This window comes from Symphalangus syndactylus, chromosome 15, assembly GCF_028878055.3.
Source record: "Symphalangus syndactylus isolate Jambi chromosome 15, NHGRI_mSymSyn1-v2.1_pri, whole genome shotgun sequence".
In the NCBI taxonomy this organism is placed as follows: domain Eukaryota; kingdom Metazoa; phylum Chordata; class Mammalia; order Primates; family Hylobatidae; genus Symphalangus; species Symphalangus syndactylus.
Genome location: NC_072437.2, coordinates 18,215,312 through 18,234,647, shown reverse-complemented (window position 1 = coordinate 18,234,647; position 19,336 = coordinate 18,215,312). Strand labels below are relative to the sequence as shown.

At 36.6% G+C, this 19,336-nt stretch overlaps 1 protein-coding gene and 1 long non-coding RNA gene across 9 annotated transcripts in view; one reads left to right on the top strand and one right to left on the bottom strand.

Annotated features, from left to right (window-relative positions):
* Nucleotides 1-19,336, bottom strand: part of FGF14 (fibroblast growth factor 14) — a 693,770-nt gene that overhangs the window by 357,640 nt on the left and 316,794 nt on the right. The window lies entirely within an intron of this gene.
* LOC134732635 (uncharacterized) lies at nucleotides 880-19,240 on the top strand. Of its 2 annotated transcripts, none has more exons than XR_010115977.1 (2): nucleotides 880-10,185; nucleotides 16,810-19,240. It is a non-coding gene; the product is annotated as an uncharacterized lncRNA (long non-coding RNA). The 2 variants fall into 2 exon arrangements; XR_010115978.1 differs by lacking the exon at nucleotides 880-10,185 and adding an exon at nucleotides 11,859-14,556.

The window sequence follows — 19,336 nt, the reverse complement described above, 5'->3', positions numbered from 1 at the left end:
GAAGTAAAGGGAATACTTCTAAACATTTTACGAGGCCACCATTATAGCCTGATATAAAAGCTAGAAAACAACACTACAAGAAAAGAAAGTTACAGGCCAATATCCCCGATGAACACAGATGCAAAAATCCTCAACAAAATATCACCAAACCAAATTCAACAGCACATTAAAAGGATTATTCACCATGATCAAGTGCAGTTTATCCCAGGGATGTGAACGTAGTTAACATAAAAACATGATCCACCAAATTAGTGGAATGAAGGATAAAAACCATATGATCATCTCAATAGATGCTGAAAAAGTACTTGAAAAAATTCAACATTCTCTTATGATAACAATTCTTAATAAATTAGATATAGAGAGAATGTCTCAAAACAAAAAAGGCTATATATGGCAAGCCCACAGCTAACATTGTACTCAGCAGGGAAAAGCTGAAAGCTTTTCTTCTGAGATCAGGAACAAGACAATGATGCCCACTCTTCTCAGTTCTATTCAACAAAGTACTGGAAGTCCTAGGCAGAGCAATTAGGCAAGGGAAAGAAATGAAAGGCATCCAAAATGGAGATGAAAAAGTTAAATCGGCCGGGCGCGGTGGCTCACGCTTGTAATCCCAGCACTTTGGGAGGCCGAGGCGGGCGGATCACGAGGTCAGGAGATCGAGACCATGGTGAAACCCTGTCTCTACTAAATGTATAAAAAAAAAAAAATAAGCCGGGCGCGGTGGCGGGCGCCTGTAGTCCCAGCTACTCGGAGAGGCTGAGGCAGGAGAATGGCGTGAACCCGGGAGGCGGAGCTTGCAGTGAGCCGAGACTGCGCCACTGCACTCCAGCCTGGGCGACAGAGCAAGACTCCGTCTCAAAAAAAAAAAAAAAAAAAAAAAAAAAGAAAAAGTTAAATCATCCCTGTTTGCAGATGACACATTCATAAATATTAAAAACTCTAAAGATGTCACCAGAAAACTGTTGGAACTAATAATTTGGTATAACTGCAAAGTACAAAATCAACATACAAAAATCAGTAGAATGTCTATATGCTAACTAGGAACTATCAGAAAAAGAAATCAAGAAAGCAGTTCTACTTACAATTGCTCCAAAAAACATAAAATACAATTACCTACTGCACAATGAAATTTTGGTTAATGACAGAAAACATATGAGACAATGGCCCTATAAGATTATAATCAAGCTGAAAAATTCCTATCATCTTAGCACAATGCATTTCTCACGTGTTTGTGGTGATTCTGGTGTAAACAAAGCTACTGTGCTGCCAGTCATCTAAAATATATAACACATGCAATTATGTACAGCACATAATACTTGATAATTATAAAAACAACTGTTATTTGGCTTATGGATTTACTATTTATCCAACTGGCTTGTGGATTTACTGTACGGTACATTTTATCATTATTTTAGAGTGTACTCCTACCTATAATAGACAAGTTAACTGTAGAACAGCCTCAGGGGAGTCCTTTGGGAGGTCTTCCAGAAGAAGGCATTGTTATCATTGGAGATGACAGTTCCATGCGCGTGATTGCTCCTGAAAACTTTCCAGTGGGACAAGATGTGGAAGTGGAACACAGTGATACTGAAGATCCTGACCCTGTATATGCCTAGGCTAATATGTTTCCATCTTAGTTCTTAACAAAAACATTTAAAAAGTAAAAAAAGTAAATGAATAAATTCTAGAAAAAAGCTTACAGAATAAGAATATAAGGAAAAAATATTTTTAAAGAGCTGTGCAATGTGTTTGTGGTTTAAGCTAAGTGTTATTACAGAAGAGTCAAAAATTTAAAAATAACAAAAATTTTATGAAGTAAAAAAGTTATAGTAAGATAAGGTTAATTCGTTATTACAGAAAAATATTTATTTTTAATAAATGTAGTGTAACCTATGTGTACAGTTATTATGAATCTACAGTAGTATGTCCTAGGCCTTCACATCCACTCACCACTCACTGACTTACCCAGAACAACTTCCAGTCTTGCAAGCTCCGTTCATGGTAAGTGCCCTATGCAGGTGTATCACTTTTTAATCTTTTATACCATATTTTAATGTACCTTTTCTATGATTAGGTATGCTTAGATACACAATTACTTAACACTGTGTTACAATTGCCCAGAGTATTCAGTACAGGCATATGTTGTACAGGTTTGTGGCCTAGAAGCAACAGGCTGTGCCACATAGCGAAGGTGTATGGTAGGCTATACCATCTAGGCTTCTGTAAGTATTCTCCGTGATGTTTGTACAAAGATGAAATTGTCTAATGACACATTTCTCAGAACATATCCCCATTGTTAAGCAACATACAACTGTTTTGGGGAAAAAACCAAGGAGGTTAAATATTTGTACACCGAAAAACTGTAAAACATTGATGAAAAAAATTGAAGACACAAATAAGTGGAACAGTATCCCATGAACATGGATTGGAAAAATTAATATTGTTAAAATGTCCATACTTTCCAAAGCAATCTCTATCAAAATGACAATCTTCACAGAAATATCCAAAAAAATCTTAAAATCTGTATGGAACCACAAAAGATCCCTGAATAACCAAAGAAATATTGAGCAAAAGGAACAAAGCTGGAGCCATCACATTACCTGACTTCAAAGCATACCACAGAGCTATAGTGATTAAAACACCATGGTACTATCACATAGAGTAATAGAACAGACACATACATCAATGGAACAGAATATAGAGCATAGAAATAAAACCACATATTTATAGTCAATTGAGGACGAAGATGTCAATAACACACAATGGGGAATGAACAGTCTTTTCATAAATAGTGTTGGAACAACTGGATACCCACATGCAGAAGGATAAAATTAGATTCTTATCTCACGCCATATACAAAAATCAGCTCAAAATGGAAGAGTTAACCTAATATGTCTTAAACATTTAAATGTATGACACAAGTTGTAAACCACTAGAAGAAAACATAGAAAAAAAGCTCTGTGACATTGCTCTGGGCAATAACATTTTGGATATAAAGCCAAAAGCACAGGCAACAAAAACAAAAGACAAATGGGATTATATCAAACTAAAAAGCTTCTGCACAGTAAGGGAACAATCAACGGAGTGAAGGGACAGTCTGTGAAATGGGAGAAAATATATGTAAATGTATTTGATAAGGGGTTAATATCTAAGATACACAAGGAACTCATATACCTCAGTAGTAACAAAAGAACGCAATTTTTAAAAACAGGTAAACGATATGAACAGTTATCTCTCAAAGGGAGATATACATGGCTAACAGGTATATGAAAAATGTTCAACATCAGTAATTATCAGGAAAATGCAAACTAAAATCACAATGAGATATCACCACACACCGGTTATTTTGGTGATCAAAAAGATAAAAGATAACAAATGTTGGCAAGGATGTAGAAAACAGAAAACTCTTCCACTGTGTTGGAAGGAATGTAAACGAATAGAGCTTTTATGGAAGACAATATGGAGGTTCCACAAAAAATTAAAAATAGAACTATCACATGACCCAGCAATCCCACTGCTGGGTCTGTATCCAAAGGAAATTAAATCAGTATGTCAAAGAGATATCTGCTCTCCCATGTTTACTGCAGCATTGTTCACAATAGCCAAAATATGAAATCTACCTAAGTACCCATGAACAAATGAATGGATTTTTTAAATGTGGTATATATGCACAATGGAGTATTATTAAGCCTTAAAAATGAAGGAAATCTTGCATTTGCAACAACATGGATGAACCTGGAAGACATTTACATTAAGTGAAATAAGTGAGGTTTAGAAAAACAAATACTGCATGGACTCATTCATATGGGGAATCTTAAAAAATAAAAGCCACAGAGGTTGAGAGCATAATAATGGTGGTTTCCAGGGGTACGGGGTGGGGGCTCAGAAGATTTTGGTCAAAGGACACAAAATTTCAATTCAACAGAAAAAATAAATTCCAGAAATCTATTGTCCAATATGGTAACTATAGTTGATAACTATGTATTATATTCTTGAAAGTTTCAATATATTTTAAGTTCTCACCACAAAAATAAGTATGCGAGGTGATGCAGATATTAATAAGATTGATTTAACCATTCCACAATGTATACATATTTCAAAACACCATGATGTACACTATAAAAATATAGTTTTATTTGTCAACTAAAAACAAGTAAAACAATACACACAAAAAATAAAAAACAGTCCAGAGAAAAGACTGATAAGACTAAAAAGTGTGATTATAATACTATGAATATGTGCAATCTGTATTGTAATGCAGGATGCTACAGGACTCTTACGAAGACATCTAGCCCAATGATGCAGGTATCAGGGGAGGCTTCTCATCCAACTGCACTATGGAAGATGAACAGAGGGGTAGGATTTGGGGCTGCAGAGGGATGGAAGTTCATAGAGACCCAGCAGTTGGAGACAATGTAGCACAGCTATAGAGAGTTAAAAGCTGGAGGAATGGTGAGCTATGACGTTGGAAACTCTCGACGTATATTAAGAACTCAAACTTCATTCTCTCTGGTTAAATGGGGAAAGCTAGCAAAGAGTTTTAAGGAAGAATATAACATGATCACATTCACCTTTTAGAAAGAGTTCTACATTCACGGTGTAGAGAAAGAAGTGGCAAGGCTGAACTCTGAGAAACGTGGTGGCTAGAATCTGGGTAAGAGGTCCTGTGGACAATGGGAAGTAGCTGTGAGAACAGTGGAGGATATAGAAATGGTCAGGAAAAAATCCCAACAGACTTGGTGGTTCTTCAGATAGTGTTGGATTTCGGTTGCAGTCAGAGCTGTCTCTGTCCTCCTGTTCCTCAGAGCTGAAGTCTTTGCTGATGGTCACCCAGGGAGCCCTTAGTTAATTTTAGTGGCCAGTTTTATTTTCACCATCAGTCTTTTCCCCAGAGACACACAGGATCTCTGCCACTGGCTCCTGTCTTCTTACCATGCTCTCGTTTTTGTTAAATTCTTTCTTCCCTAGCACCAACTTAGTGCCCTTCAAAAGTCCATGTTTAAAATTTATGCTTTTTCTACAGAATGAAATAGTTTACTCTGAACTTTCAGGAAGTCATGGAAAAAGAGTTTGCACATTTGCTTTCCCAGAGGAAATCATATTAAAGTTAAAAAATAAGTTATTGATCTATTCAATAAATATGTCTTTATTTACTTTTATTATTTATTTATCTTTAGAGACAGAATCTCATTCTGTTGCCCAGGCTGTCCTTGAACTCTGAACTTCAAGTGATCCTCCTGCCTCAATCTCCCAAAATTCTGGGATTACAGGTGTGAGCTACCATGTCCAGACTCAATAAATATTTATTAAGTGTCTTTTATGTGCCATGTACCATCCATGATCCTGGGGCACAGCAGTGAACAAAACATAGAGAGTCTGTGTCCATGCAGTTCGTTCCTCAGGGAGGAAACAGACTCTGTACACCACAAATACTATACGTACACACAGACTACATATACACACGTACATATAGATAGATGTGTCAACATATATTAAGTCTGATGGTGATAAGAGGGAAGGCATTGTTACAGTGTGCCAGGGAAAAAGACTCATTATAAAGACGACCTGTGAGCAAAGACCTAAAGAATATAAAAGAGGAAACACAGATATCTGGGAGAAAAGTAGTCTGCAAGTAGGATCAATAAGCGGTGCCTTGCCTGGCATGTATGAGACATGGCCAGTAGACCATAATAGCTGGAGCAGAGTGAGCAAGAGGAAGAAGCTGGGAGATGCATTCATGACGCACCAGGCAAGGATGGGGTGGGAGGCAAGAAGATTGCACAAACTTGCTTCTTCTTTTCATTGACTTGGGAAGCCACTGGAGTGTCTGTGTAGAGGCCTGATACCATTTGACTTGAGTATTAACAGGCTCATCCTGGTTTCTACTTAAAGAAAAGATTGTAGGAGGGTAAGGTAGAAACAAAAAGACCAGTTAGCAAGCTTTTGCATCCAGGAGAAGATGGTGACTTGGGCTGGAGTTATGCAGTGGAGGTGGTGAGCAGTTGTCACGTTCTGGTTATGTTTTGATGAAATGTCTACAGATTTTGCTGAAAGAACCATGGTGGGTGTCAGCGATGTCAAGGATGATTCCCAGGTTTGGTGCTACAGTTTGCTTAGACAAGTCTTAGACAAGCCTTTTAGATGAGTCTGCTGGGGCCATCCTCAATTCCTCCAAATATGCTTTGTCACCCTTTGACTGCTGGTTCTCCTGCTAGCCATTTTCTCCTTTTAAGATGAGGATATTTAATAATCACTCTCTTGATTCTCTACCCATCTTCTTCTAAAACTCAACCACCCAGTTTCCAAATGTGTAAAATGTGTGGGAAAATCAAGCTATTTTCAAAAGTGCTGTAAGTGATTACAACCTAAAAGGATAAATGTTGGTGTTTTGTCTACACAGCCTCTCTTCCTCTCTCCAGAACTAATTGTCAAGGTAGATAGCAGAATGAGGATTAGCTGGGCTCCACAAGAGTTCATCATGTTCTGTGGGAATAATCTAATTTACCCACATTTGTGAAAACTACATTTATTAGATTTATCATATTGTGCCATTGAATTAAAGACCAACTAACATTTGCCTCTCAGCAGAAAGCTATGGAGACTAAGAATCAGTAGACTACCCAGGGGAAGCCACTAGGCAACCAAGACCACAGAGGACTTCCTCCAGCAAAGAGGCAATGACCCATTCCTTTGCATGAGGGATGTTGGGACGTTCTAATAAATGTATTTGGCCTGAAACCATCTTCTCACATTCAAGGACCATTAGAAACATTTTAAAGAGAAGGTTGAAATAGCAGGAGGCAAAATAGTAAATCATGTAAAAAAACAAACCATAAAAGATACCTGAATTAATGTACTCAAGAATGAGGAAGGCTTCTCCTTCTATCTGGCTAAAGTGAAATTGTTGCTCTTCTTGGCCATTCATTCAGCCAAAGCATAATCCTTAAACCAAGTAAAAGACAGAATTGCATCATCTTGCCTTCGGGCACAGATTCCTTGAAACTCTGAGTAGATACCTGAGGTGTTTAAGAACGTATCAAAACCTTCAGGTAAAGGAATAACACTCTGATTATAGGGTGTAGGCATCAACTAGTGAGGAAGACATGTTGGAGGATACCAATAAATGTTCAGGACATTTAACATTTTCCTTTGCCTTTACTCTGGTTGTGATGTTTTGGTCACGGCCACTGAACACTCATCGACCTTCCCACTGGCTTGGGTCAAAATATCCCCAGTGATATTCTCTACCATTTCCTGAATCTTTCACTTAATGCAAAGATTTTCATCCTTGCTCTTTTTTAAAAAAAAAAAAAAAAAATGTGGCCTTATTGTCAATTGGAATACTCATCCTCTGACATTTTATGAGTTTAAGATTCTCATTAGTTATATAATTATCTTGTGTATTTTATTTACATTACTATGATATGTGTTTTTGTCCTCCATGTAGAACTACAAACTCTTTATATCTAGGGATAATATCTAGTTGGTAAAATGCGCCAAAACTTTTAGGTAGCGTTATGCAGACGTCTATATTAATTGAGAACATTAATGATAAAAATTGTAAAAGCAAAAGCAGAATGAGTTTCCAAGTGTAAAATTATGATTCAGATTTAGTTTCTATAAATGGAATCATACCAATACAGCAATATTTTGTTTCAACTAAAATCTCTTAAGTAACAAACTTTTAAAATTAGCTATAATTATTTAAGCAGTCAAAACAAACAGGGAAGCCAAAAATTCCATATCAGGATGTTACAAATTTACCCATTCTGACATTACTATACAGGAGCTGTATTTAAAATTACTTCTAAGAAATTCATGATGCAATTTCAAAATGGAAAATAATCAAAAAAAGACTACAACATTTTGTCAACAGCACTCTAAAGAGGTCCTGATGCAGATAACTGTGAATTATTGTGAAATTCTATTACCTCATAGAAGGGGCTTAACAAAAAAAAAAAAAAAAAAAATACAGGGTACTTTAGTTCAGTTGGCATTTGCCAAGCTCTCTAACACAGCTATTCCTTAGCATTATAAAAAAAAAAACTCTAAGCCATGCCTTCTCTGGTTAGCTTGTATTCAGTATAGAAGAGAAAGCAGTGATAACATAATATAGAACTGGCATTCTCCAAATGACTTTAATCTATCTTCCCAAAGACTAGTTCTCATTAATTTCAATAACCAGAGTCACAACCAGAAAATCAACAACCGCAACAGAAATGGATAAACAGTGACTTAAATGATGTGTTCTGAACCTTGTAAAATGCAAAACTGAAATATACAAAAAATTAAAATGGGGCCAACATTTGACATGAAAATAGATGCATACATTCCCATGCCTTGACTAAGTAAAATATTCCAAACTCAAATTAATGGGTCATCTCTAAAAAGCACTTTAGTAACTCATTTAATAATTTGAATGAACCAATTTTTCTATACAATCACTTGCTTTGGTTCTTCCATCCAGCTTCCACAACCATCCATCTAACAAAGCCAAGAAACCTGGAGTGTTCCTTGATATCTTTCTATCTCTCCATTTCACAACTAATTCCTCAGCACATTTTGTCTACTCTACCTTCAAATATTTTAGAGCTACTTACGTGACCACCATTGCTATCACCTTGGTCCAAGCTTCCATCATCTTTTATGTGGATAGCTGCAAAAGCTTCATGGTCTCTCTGTTCCATCCTTGTTTTCCTTCAGCCTATTCTCAACTCTGCAGCCTTTCAAAATCTGAGGACTGAACTCTGACCGTTTTTTTTCTTCTTGCCCAGATTTCTTTCTAAGGGGGCTGGGGAATTATGTCTTACAAACCATAATATCTTATTAAGTGTTGGGGTTTTTTTAAATTAACCCAATATAACGTGGCTTACTTTCCAACCTGACTCTGGTATAGCATTAAATGACAGAGAGTAGACCCCCTTACCTTAAGCATTCCTTTCTACTGACGCCTCAAGTCTTTAGACAAAGCTTAGCTCTGACAACCAATTGCCAACGAAAGAAGCTCTAAAACCCACTGACAACTTATAAGGCTGTGCTTCAACATGCTTTGCCTTTTCAGGCTGAACCAATGTATACCTTTCCTGTATCAATTTATGATTTTACCTGCGTTTGCAGTCTCCCTGGAATGTGTAAAGCTAAACTGTAAGCCAGCTGCCGCGGGCACACTTTCTTGTGCTCTCTTGAAACTGTTTCCACAGGTCACGGTCACTCACTGGCTCAGAATAAACCTCTTTAACTATTTTGGCAGAATTTGGATTTTTCATCATTAAATCTAAGGCAACTGGTCATTTATTTCTTCAAAATTATGAAATTGAAGAAATAGTGTCCCATTTTGCTTAAAGTAAAAGCCAAAATCTCTATAACCTTGAAGGCCCTATAAGATTAGTCTCTCTTATCTCCGAGTTCATCTCCTAATTCTCTACTTTTCCCTCTTGTAACTGGCCTTTTTTTTCTCATAAATTATATCTCATCTTGAAGCCTTTGCTCAAGGCACCTCTCATCCTGGAATGGGCTTTTCTCATATTCAGGAGGTTAAGTCCCTCATAATTGCTAAATGTTTACTTAATATTATCTTCCTACTGAGGCTCACCCTATTTAAAATGGAACTTCCCACACATTTCCTAACCTCTAACTCTGTTTATCTTTCTTTTGCACTCATGATTTTTTAAGATACTCTATTGTAATTGTTCTTGCCCTACTAGAATATCAACTCCATTTTGGTAAGATGTTTTGGTCTATTTTGCTTCACAGACATATCCCCCAGCACAAAAAAACTAGTTACTGGTAAATATTTGTTCAAAAAAATTCAATGAATAAAGGAATAAATTACTATTCTTTCTTTTAGCTTTCTTACTAACAAGACATTTTTTATTCCATACTTTCCTTTTATAATAGAGACTCAGGGAGAAACCTTGTGTGAACTACTCATTAAAATGATTACCGTTATCTGCTAATCATTTCAGGATAGGGCATACAATTAAGGTCGGTTCTGGCACGGAGAAATATTATTATAATAATAACACAAATTACACATTGTCAAAGGAAGCAAGTTGTGAGGCAATCACAGAAGGAAAAGAATAAAAACCCCAGCAACAGGACGACTTTAAAGATGTATTTCCAGATAACTTGTATTCCCTCATGATCAGCACAAGTGCACTGATGGAACAGAGCTTCCTTGCCCAGGTATGAATTTTCTCATTAACATGGTAGATGAAGTGCTTTGTTAAGTGAAATAATTGTGATACTCCTTACTACAAAAGCAAAACTGTCAGAAATGGCTCCCAAAACCCTTATTTATACTGATTTTCAATGCCTCCTACTATCACAAGTTTTGGTCTTTATTCTTTAGGTGAAAAGCTCCCCCACAACTCCCAGCTGTTATCGTTTGACTGTCCCTGAAATTATCTTAGGAAATATCATTGATCAAATTTGAAACAGAGCAAAGTTAAACACGGACGTTAACAATGAGTATAATTGGCCTTAACATTTACCACCTTTCCTCTGCCCCCTTTGTGTGATACATGCTCTACATACTTTTTTTGATCAGTAAAATTCACTTCTATTTAGACTAAAGCTAAGTTTTTCTCTTTTTCTTTCCCTTTTTCTTCCCCCACCTCCTATGTGTATGTGCTGGTGGGGGAGGAAGAGGAAGGAAGAGCTGAGCTACAAAATTAATCAGCTCCAGGTATGTGCCAGGCATTGTACTTAATCCAAGTTCATTGAATCTGAAAACAATCCTAAAATGAAGATTCCCTCACCCCAAATCCCTCAACTGGTAAATGCTAGAGAAATAACTTGGTCTAAGTTTAGCAATTTAAATTTTTATATTATTTTTCTAAATCAATTTATTGTTCCTGTTGGAAACAATGGGAGTGATGTCGATCAATTTTCTGGTTAATTATTAAGAGGATAATTCTAATGGAATAAACAGTGACTATGGCAATATTTAGCAATGGAAGACGTAGGCCATTTCCTAATTTCATTTCCAGAACAATAAAACCGATTTCACTAATTTCTCTGATAATGTGTTATCCTGGAGAGTTAATAACTTATTTTTATTAAGGTGAGAATAAATGTACTCAGGTACACAGGTGGGAGAAAAAGCTCATATATCCAATTACCTGATAATGAAACCAATCATTTAACTTCTTTGGCTGTTGGAAAGTCAGAGGTGCTAAAACCAAATTTTCTCAGTCCCTTAAGATGGACTGAAAGTCCTCAAGCAAAAATCACTCTGCCTCATATATGGAGGAAAATCTGAAGACAAAGGAATAAGGCATCTTAAGTTCTACTCTCGGAATTTTGTTTAAGTTGCTGTCTTGAAAACCAAGCCTCTGATATTTTCTTAGCTGTATTAAATTGTAGGTAAAAATAAATGGCTATTTAGCATGTGTTTACTATCCAAGGTCCATAGAGCAAGCAAAAGGACAGGCCACTGCTTTTAAAAACCCATGTAGGGATTAATTAACAGAAGGGCACTAGCTAGCAAGTTATGCTAAATGACAAGTCTTGATTAAAAGCTAAAAACAATGCTTATTTCAAACCTAACTTCCTGGTCTATAGTTACTCTCAACTTTAAATGCAATTTGCTAATTTCAACTCCAATTACATATATGCCCTTAGGGTTAAGAAGTGCTTCCGACATGCCTGTAATCCTAGCACTTTGGGAGGCCGAGGTGGGCGGATCACCAGGTCAGGAGATCGAGACCATCCTGGCTAACACGGTGAAACCGTCTCTACTAAAAATACAAAATATTAGCTCGGCGTGGTGGCGGGCACCTGTAGTCCCAGCTACTCGGGAGGCTGAGGCAGGAGAATGGCGTGAACCCAGGAGGCGGAGCTTGCAGTGAGCCGAGATCGAGCCACTGCACTCCAGCCTGAGCGACAGAGTGAGACTCCATCTCAAAAAAAAAAAAGAAGTGCTTCCGACCTTATTTTATCAAAGCCTTTCATTTTCCAAATGAGAATTTAAGGTATTTTCTCAATAAAATTTTTATAAAACAAAAAAAACCCAGAAGTTTTTAATCTCAGAATCTGAGGATCACATATACTAGAACCGCTATACAGTAGACAAAGAATTAGTTTTTTCTTTCCTCTTATTCTGTATTTCAGACCCAAATAATCTACCCAATTTAGAAGGGGAAAGATATTCATTTTTCTTAATGTGTGATGGAATTTCAATATGTACAATCATAACTTCTTTGAGGATGGGATGGCACACATAGAACTGTGCATTAGGCTTTCAAAATTTTCCAGGATTACGTAGAGTGAGTAAAGGCAATTGAGATAGGAGGCGGTCTGATGATGTGGAGTGAATTGGGAATCACAGCATTCCCCAAAAACTGCTCAGCTGATCTTTCTGTATTACCTGGAAGCTCCTCTATGAGCCTGACTTGTAGCATTTGAGGCCAAGAAACCAGTCATTAGGACGCAAATTTGTCATTTGTCAGGAGGAACACAGAGATCCAAAAATAATCCTGCCATAATGTAGTTCATTAGATAAGTTGGTTTGGGAAACAGGGCACAGGACTAATATAAGTTGATGGGACTGGGGTTAGGAAAGGTCTTTGTGTAACTGGCAAAATTATATACTTTGATGATCCCTAAAGTGTGAACATCTATGTAACCTGAAGTAGCAGGCAGACTGAAGTAAAGTCAGTGAAGCATCAGGGAAGGAAGAAAAGAGAAGAGCTGCTACAATTTAAGGGTTTCCTAGCAATGGGACCTGGGGCAAGATTCCTCATGTCTACCTTGCCCAGAAATAGTAAAAAATACAGACTGTAATTTTTTTTTTTTTTTTTTTTTTTTTTTTTTTTTTTTTTTTTGAGACAGAGTCTTGCTCTGTCACCCAGGCTGGAGTGTAGTGGCGCGATCTCGGCTCACTGCAAGCTCCGCCTCTCTGGTTCACGCCATTCTCCTGCCTCAGCCTCCCTAGTAGCTGGGACTACAGGTGCCCGCCACCATGCCTGGCTAAATTTTTCTTTTTTTTTTTTTCTATTTTTAGTAGAGTCGGGGTTTCACTGTGTTAGCCAGGATGGTCTCAATCTCCTGACCTCATGATCCACCCACCTCGGCCTCCCCAAGTGCTGGGATTACAGGCGTGAGCCACTGTGCCTGGCCCAGACTGTAATTCTTAACACAGAGCCTAGCACAAAGCAGGTGATATGCAAAAATGGTATTAGACGTTGTCTAAATTAGCTTTACCAACTTTGTGCCTTCTCTGTGTCAGATACTACACTTTTACATATCAACTGATTTAATAGTCACAACAACCATCTTACAGTTAGGGAATGTAAATTCCAGAAATAAGTATAGAAGATGATATGTATGCAGATGTTTGTCTGATTGTAAAGCTCATGGCTTTTCTACTTCTCTATATGTATGTAAAAATAATTTTGAGAATGACTTATGGTGGTCACTTAACTTTGTATCAGTTCTGTCATTTAATATTCATATCTACCTTATGAATTTGAAATGATTATCTTATGTAACAGGAAATACAGCCAGAAAGGTTAAGTGCCAAAATCATATTTTTTAGTAAGTGGGTTAGTTTCCTGTTCCTGTTTGGGTTCGTTTCTCTATGATACACAATTGAGACAGAGGTACTCAACTGTCAACCTGCAATCAGTCAGAGACTAAGTTGCTCCTGAAATTTTGTCACTTTAGAAATGCTGTAGTTTAATGAAGGCCACTTTAAAAACAATCACTGCCAAGTTGGGAAAAGTAATAAAAATGGTAACCGTGCTAAGCAGAGAGAATTATTTGTTTTATATTAACGAAAATGAATGTTAAAGTGTGGCACACATCACATGTAACATGTATTTTTTAAAAGTTCATGTTACAATGTACCATTTGCATAACTTAGAAATTTAATGTAATTAAGTACACCAAATGTAGTGTTCTTTTATTCATCAAGATATGGAATAATATTTAGGTCAAAAATATTCCATATTTTCAAGCTTTATAGTAAAAGATACTTCACTGCAATATTTTCTAACTGAGAAATCAAAATCAATCCATAAGCTATTTGGCATATACAATTGAAATATACAAATACGTATTAAACTGGAAAAATATATATATTTAAAATTCTATAATCTAACATTTAGAAATATATATCCTAAATCTAATAATTAATCTTTCAAATTTGGGCACTTTATATTAAATTAAAAGAGACACATGTTTGTGTCATACAAACTCATATCATAGCAAATATTATAGAAAATGTTTACCGTAGGTCAGATACAAAGATGAGTACATTATACATAAAGTTCTTCATCTAATCCTGAAAGTCACTGTATAAAGTAGGTACATTCTTGATCCACATATTGTAGCTTAGGAAACTAAAGCACCTAACCAGAATTTGGAGCCAAGCTGTCAAGATTTCAAAGATTGTGCTTTTGTAAAAGGAAAGTCAAATCCTTTCTGGTTCAACTTTACCTGTTGAAAATATTTCTAACACCCAGTTTTCTGCCATCATAGATACAGAATTCAGAATACAATCTTAATTTCCCACTGGAGTGTTCCAGAGTGTAGGGAAAACTAAGAACCAAGGTAATCTATTTTAAATATTTGTTTGCATTCATTTGGGTCTAGCGTATATTTTATGATCACAACACAGCCAGACTGTGTTCTACTACCAATTGTTTCCATTCTCTGAGGTCAAGGAGAAATTGTTTAGCTCCTATGTAAAAAGGGTAGAAAATGTCTATAAATGTATTACATTCTATCCAGAAGAGGGCACTGGCAGGTATTCAACCCAATATCTGATATTTCAGACAGAGGGAAGCAAAGCTCAAATGTAACAAGTATCTTTTCAGTAAGATGGGTTTCCATTCATGCCCTGCAGTGTGACTATAAGAAGCACTAATATACCTGGATAAAATCATGTTTTGGAAACTGATGCTAGTATTTTTCGCAGTTAGCTGATTTTAACAGCTGGCATAAGATTGCACTTTTAGTCAATATTACTGCCTAAACGTTGCACATTTTTCCTAAGTTTTACTTTCAAGGAAGTTTACATTATTTAGCATTCAGTTATGAAAGTTCTGTCAACTACTACACAATGTACGTAAGGGGGCTATGAACCAAATGTGCCTCATGATATTGACTTTTTGAGCACAATTCTGTTTCATCAAAACTTACAAGACATAGAAATTGAAAAGAATCGTGGTTTTGATGCCTGATTTCCTGAGTGGCTGAGACAAGTGGTTTATCAATCATATAATTTCTGCAGATCATTTTAATTAGTTTTCTCTTACAAGCAGTTATTTTCTGCACTCTGTAGATATGAAAGCACTCTTTATTCTGTGTCCAAGGTTTATACTTAGAAACTCTCTGGAAACAATTGTCATTGTAAGGCCTTGTCTTTGTTATTCTTGTGTCGTGAAATTCCATTTGCCATATCTGAAGTTTAAATGGCAAGAGACCCTGTTGAATAATTGTCTTCTAGTGTTAGATGATTAGCTTTATATGTGCAAAATGGCTTTTTAGAAAAACTACCTAGATAAAAAGGTCAAAATCAAAATGGACCAATTTGAAAATTATCATTGCAACAAAAATTTGTTGTGGATACATACTCATTGCATATATACAACGTATATTTACTGAGACTCTAATATGTGTCAGACATTTCTATTACAGGCTTATTGAATTTTTCAAGTAATCGATGTCAATTAATTTGTCACATAATTGTACCACTTGCAAAAATAATCTTCTAAAATTAATGACTTTGTTTCCTGTGTTACTATTCGAAGGCAGAGTGGAAATGGCTTTTAGGTTATAGAAAAGAGGCAGTTCTCTCACTAGCAGTGTCTTAGGTAAGTTCCAGGTCTCGGCAGTCAGTCGCCATATCTATAAAATGAAGATGATATTTACTAACTGGAAATGTTGTGTTTACAACCTTTATCAGAGTAGTTTACTGCTGTAGAAGCTCAACCACTGGTAACCATTGTGTTTAATTTTCACTAAAAGCCCAGGCTCTGACTGTAATGGTCACTCAGAGTTGTGCCACTGAAAGGGCACAGATGGCAGTGGTCAAGTAGGCCACGTCCTCTGCGTGCCTTTTTCGCTTTCAGAAGTAGGGCTACAAAGCTGAGGACAGCCAGAATGACTGCTGAGATTCACATTTCCATTAATGCCTGTCCATTCCAAAAAAAGATCAGTGTATGCCAACTGCGAGATGCCTTCCTCAATGAAGTCAGAATCTAACAGTGCATGAGATCCTTTGTGTTTACAAGCCTCGAAGCTGATATCAGGTGGCATTGCCACTGAGTCGGCTCGGAGCCAGTAGTCTAAAGTCGAAGTATATATTATACTGTCTGAATCAACTTAGTGGCTCTCAGTTCTATCATATTTGAAACTCATTTTTATAATAAATATTTGTTAATGTCTCTTTTGCTATTCTGAAATGAAATTGCTAACTCCCTCTAAGAATAATCTTAAATCAATGTAATATGTTAATAGTGACATAAAAGACAATAGTAAGAGATTAACACATACAAATAGAGTACTAGTAGTATAATATGCACATGCTTAGGTACAATTATACCAGATGACGTGGTTATAATGGGTAACTCTGGATTTAGGAAGTATAAAACAATAGCCAAATGTGCCAGTTACTTACTCTTTGTCTCTCGGTTCTAAACTTGCTCTTCCATGCTCTGCTTTATGCTGCTGGAGCTGAGACCCTGTAAACTACATTCTGCTTTGCCAAGATTCTCTCTGTTAGGGTCTGCCACTAAGAGCACCAGAGACTTCAAAGCTGGACTAGGTGGAATAAACTTGCCCCTTCCTGTGTCCCTCTAGGGGAGCTCCTTGGCTGCTTGTGGATCTTGTGAGCATCACTCTAGGATGCCATGCTTCAATCACCCCAGCAACAGCAGAGCCTCCTTGTGGAAGCAGCTGAATATGGTTTGCAATTTTGTTCAACACTTGGAGAACCAGGTTAATTGTCTCCTTCCCTCAAATACCAGCAGGCCATTGGTCCTCCTCAGAGGTCTGGATCCCAGCTTCATGGGTCTTTCCTCTGAGCTCAGAGATACCAGCACCAGCCAAGCCACGCCTTGCTTACAGGTCTGAGTTTGAGCTTCACCAGACATTCCAAGTTTTTTGTTTTCCTTTTTTTCCCCACAATTCTGGGGGTGGGAGGCAGCTGCTTCCTGAAGTTGCTACTTCCACAATACCTTAGAGTTTCTTTTTCTACCCTTTAAGTTACCAGCTGACAACTTGTTACTAATTAAGAAGTGTTTGTATTAAATCTTCTCTGTTCAAATAGCTGGTATCATTTCTGTCTTCAGAGTGGACTCTGACCACTACCTCTACTGAATATTGTCAACATTATTTCTTTCCTGAGATGAACATTTTATTGGACATTTGAAATAAGGCCTGGTGATAAGTTTCTATATATGCATAAAATCATAATAAATGCAACAGCTACTGGTACTGACTGATGTGGGGATGACACATTGGTGGCTGAGAAGCCACTAGCAGCATTGCCATTGCTAGGTTCAAAAATGGTGAACGACTCTTGATCTCTTGATGATGTACTAGACAGAAACTACAATCTGCCCTGATTTGTAGTGTAGTTTCATTCCTGGGAAAGTTAGCACACATTAAAATGGTTGAAAATACACTTTGTGTTTTTATGTAAAATATAGCCATGCCATGCAAGATATGAAAATATTCATTGTTCAGGACAGTCTTATGCATTGCTATTTGTCTAAAAACTCTGACTCTTACCCACTAAGTGCCACTGCACTTATTCCAATTATGGGTGGCCAAAACTGTGCCCACATCATGTCTTACGGTAATGCCATATCTGTTCAGAATAAAATAAGGCAGAGGCAGAAGAGGCCATTTCCTTTATGAATTTAGTTGAGGATAAGTCATCCCATGGGTCTTCCACACTGACAGGGCATCTCCTCATGCTTCTTTCCACTTGGCAAAAGTCTCAAAGTCTAAGTTATAATGAAGATAGTTTTTCTGAAAAGGATAATATCCTAAAAGAAATTCTTAGCGCCTATAAACACATTTTAAAATCAATATGTTAATTTTAACATGAAAGAAATAAAACTAGTACATGTAGTATCAATAGTAATATTTGTGCATAATCATATTATAATACATAAATGCCTAGGCACAACTACCTTAGATACACAGAGTGAACACAATTATCAATCTAGTTACCCTGGAGCACCCTAACACAAGACACCACAGCGGCATTTAAGGTTTGAGAAGAAAAGGGAAAAAGAAAGAAAATGATTCTAAAAATTAGTAAAGATGTTATACAGCAAAGGTTTTATGAAGAAGTAGGCAGCATGAAGCATAAGGTTAGGATTAGAGGGCCCTCAAGATTCAGGTGAAGTTAGGGGAGAAAATACACATGCATGGTTGATATACATGTGTATTTTTATTCGGGAAACCTGGTGGTGTGGACACATATATATACAGGCAACCCTTCAACACATGGTTTGAACTGTACACATCCATTTCTATGTGGAATGTTTTCAATAAATGTATTAGAAAAATTTGTAGAGATTTGTGACAATTTGCAAAAACATGCAGAGAAACCATGTGGCCTAGAAATATAAAAAAAAATTTCTTAAGTTAGGTGTGTCATGAATGCATAAAATATATGTCAATACAAGTCTATTTGATGATTTTCTACCATAAAATTTACACAAATCTATTATAAAAAGGTAAATTGTATCAAAATTTATGTATATACTTACTGACCAAACATGGTACCACTGCAGTTGAGAGAATTATAAACAAACAAATATGCAGTATTAAATTATAACTGCACAAAATTAACTGTAGCACATACTATACTACTATAATTTCATAGTCACCTCCTGTTGCTATTGTAGTGAACTCAAGTGTCAAAAGTATCCACTTAAAATGCCACGTAATGGTAATCATCTTTGCATGAGCAGGTCATAACTCTGGTAAATTACGTATCACAATAAAAAGTGATCTCTCGTGTTTCTGGTGTATTTTTTTAAACATGTTTTAATGCAATAGCATAAACCTTGAATAACACACGAGACCCATACAAACTGCCAATAGTGATGCTGGAAATGCTCTTAAGAAGCAGGGAAAAGTCACGACATTACAAGAAACAGTTAAATTGCTTGGTATGTATTATAGATTGAGGTCTACAGCTGTGGTTTCATTTCAAGATAAATGAATCCAGTGCAAGGACCACTGTTAAAAAAAAAAAAAAAAAAAAAAAGAAGGAGAGGAGAGGAGAGGAGACTCATGAGCCACTGCTGCAGCTATGCCAGCAGGCATGAAAATCTTGGACTTTTTGCAAAATACCTTTTTATCTTGA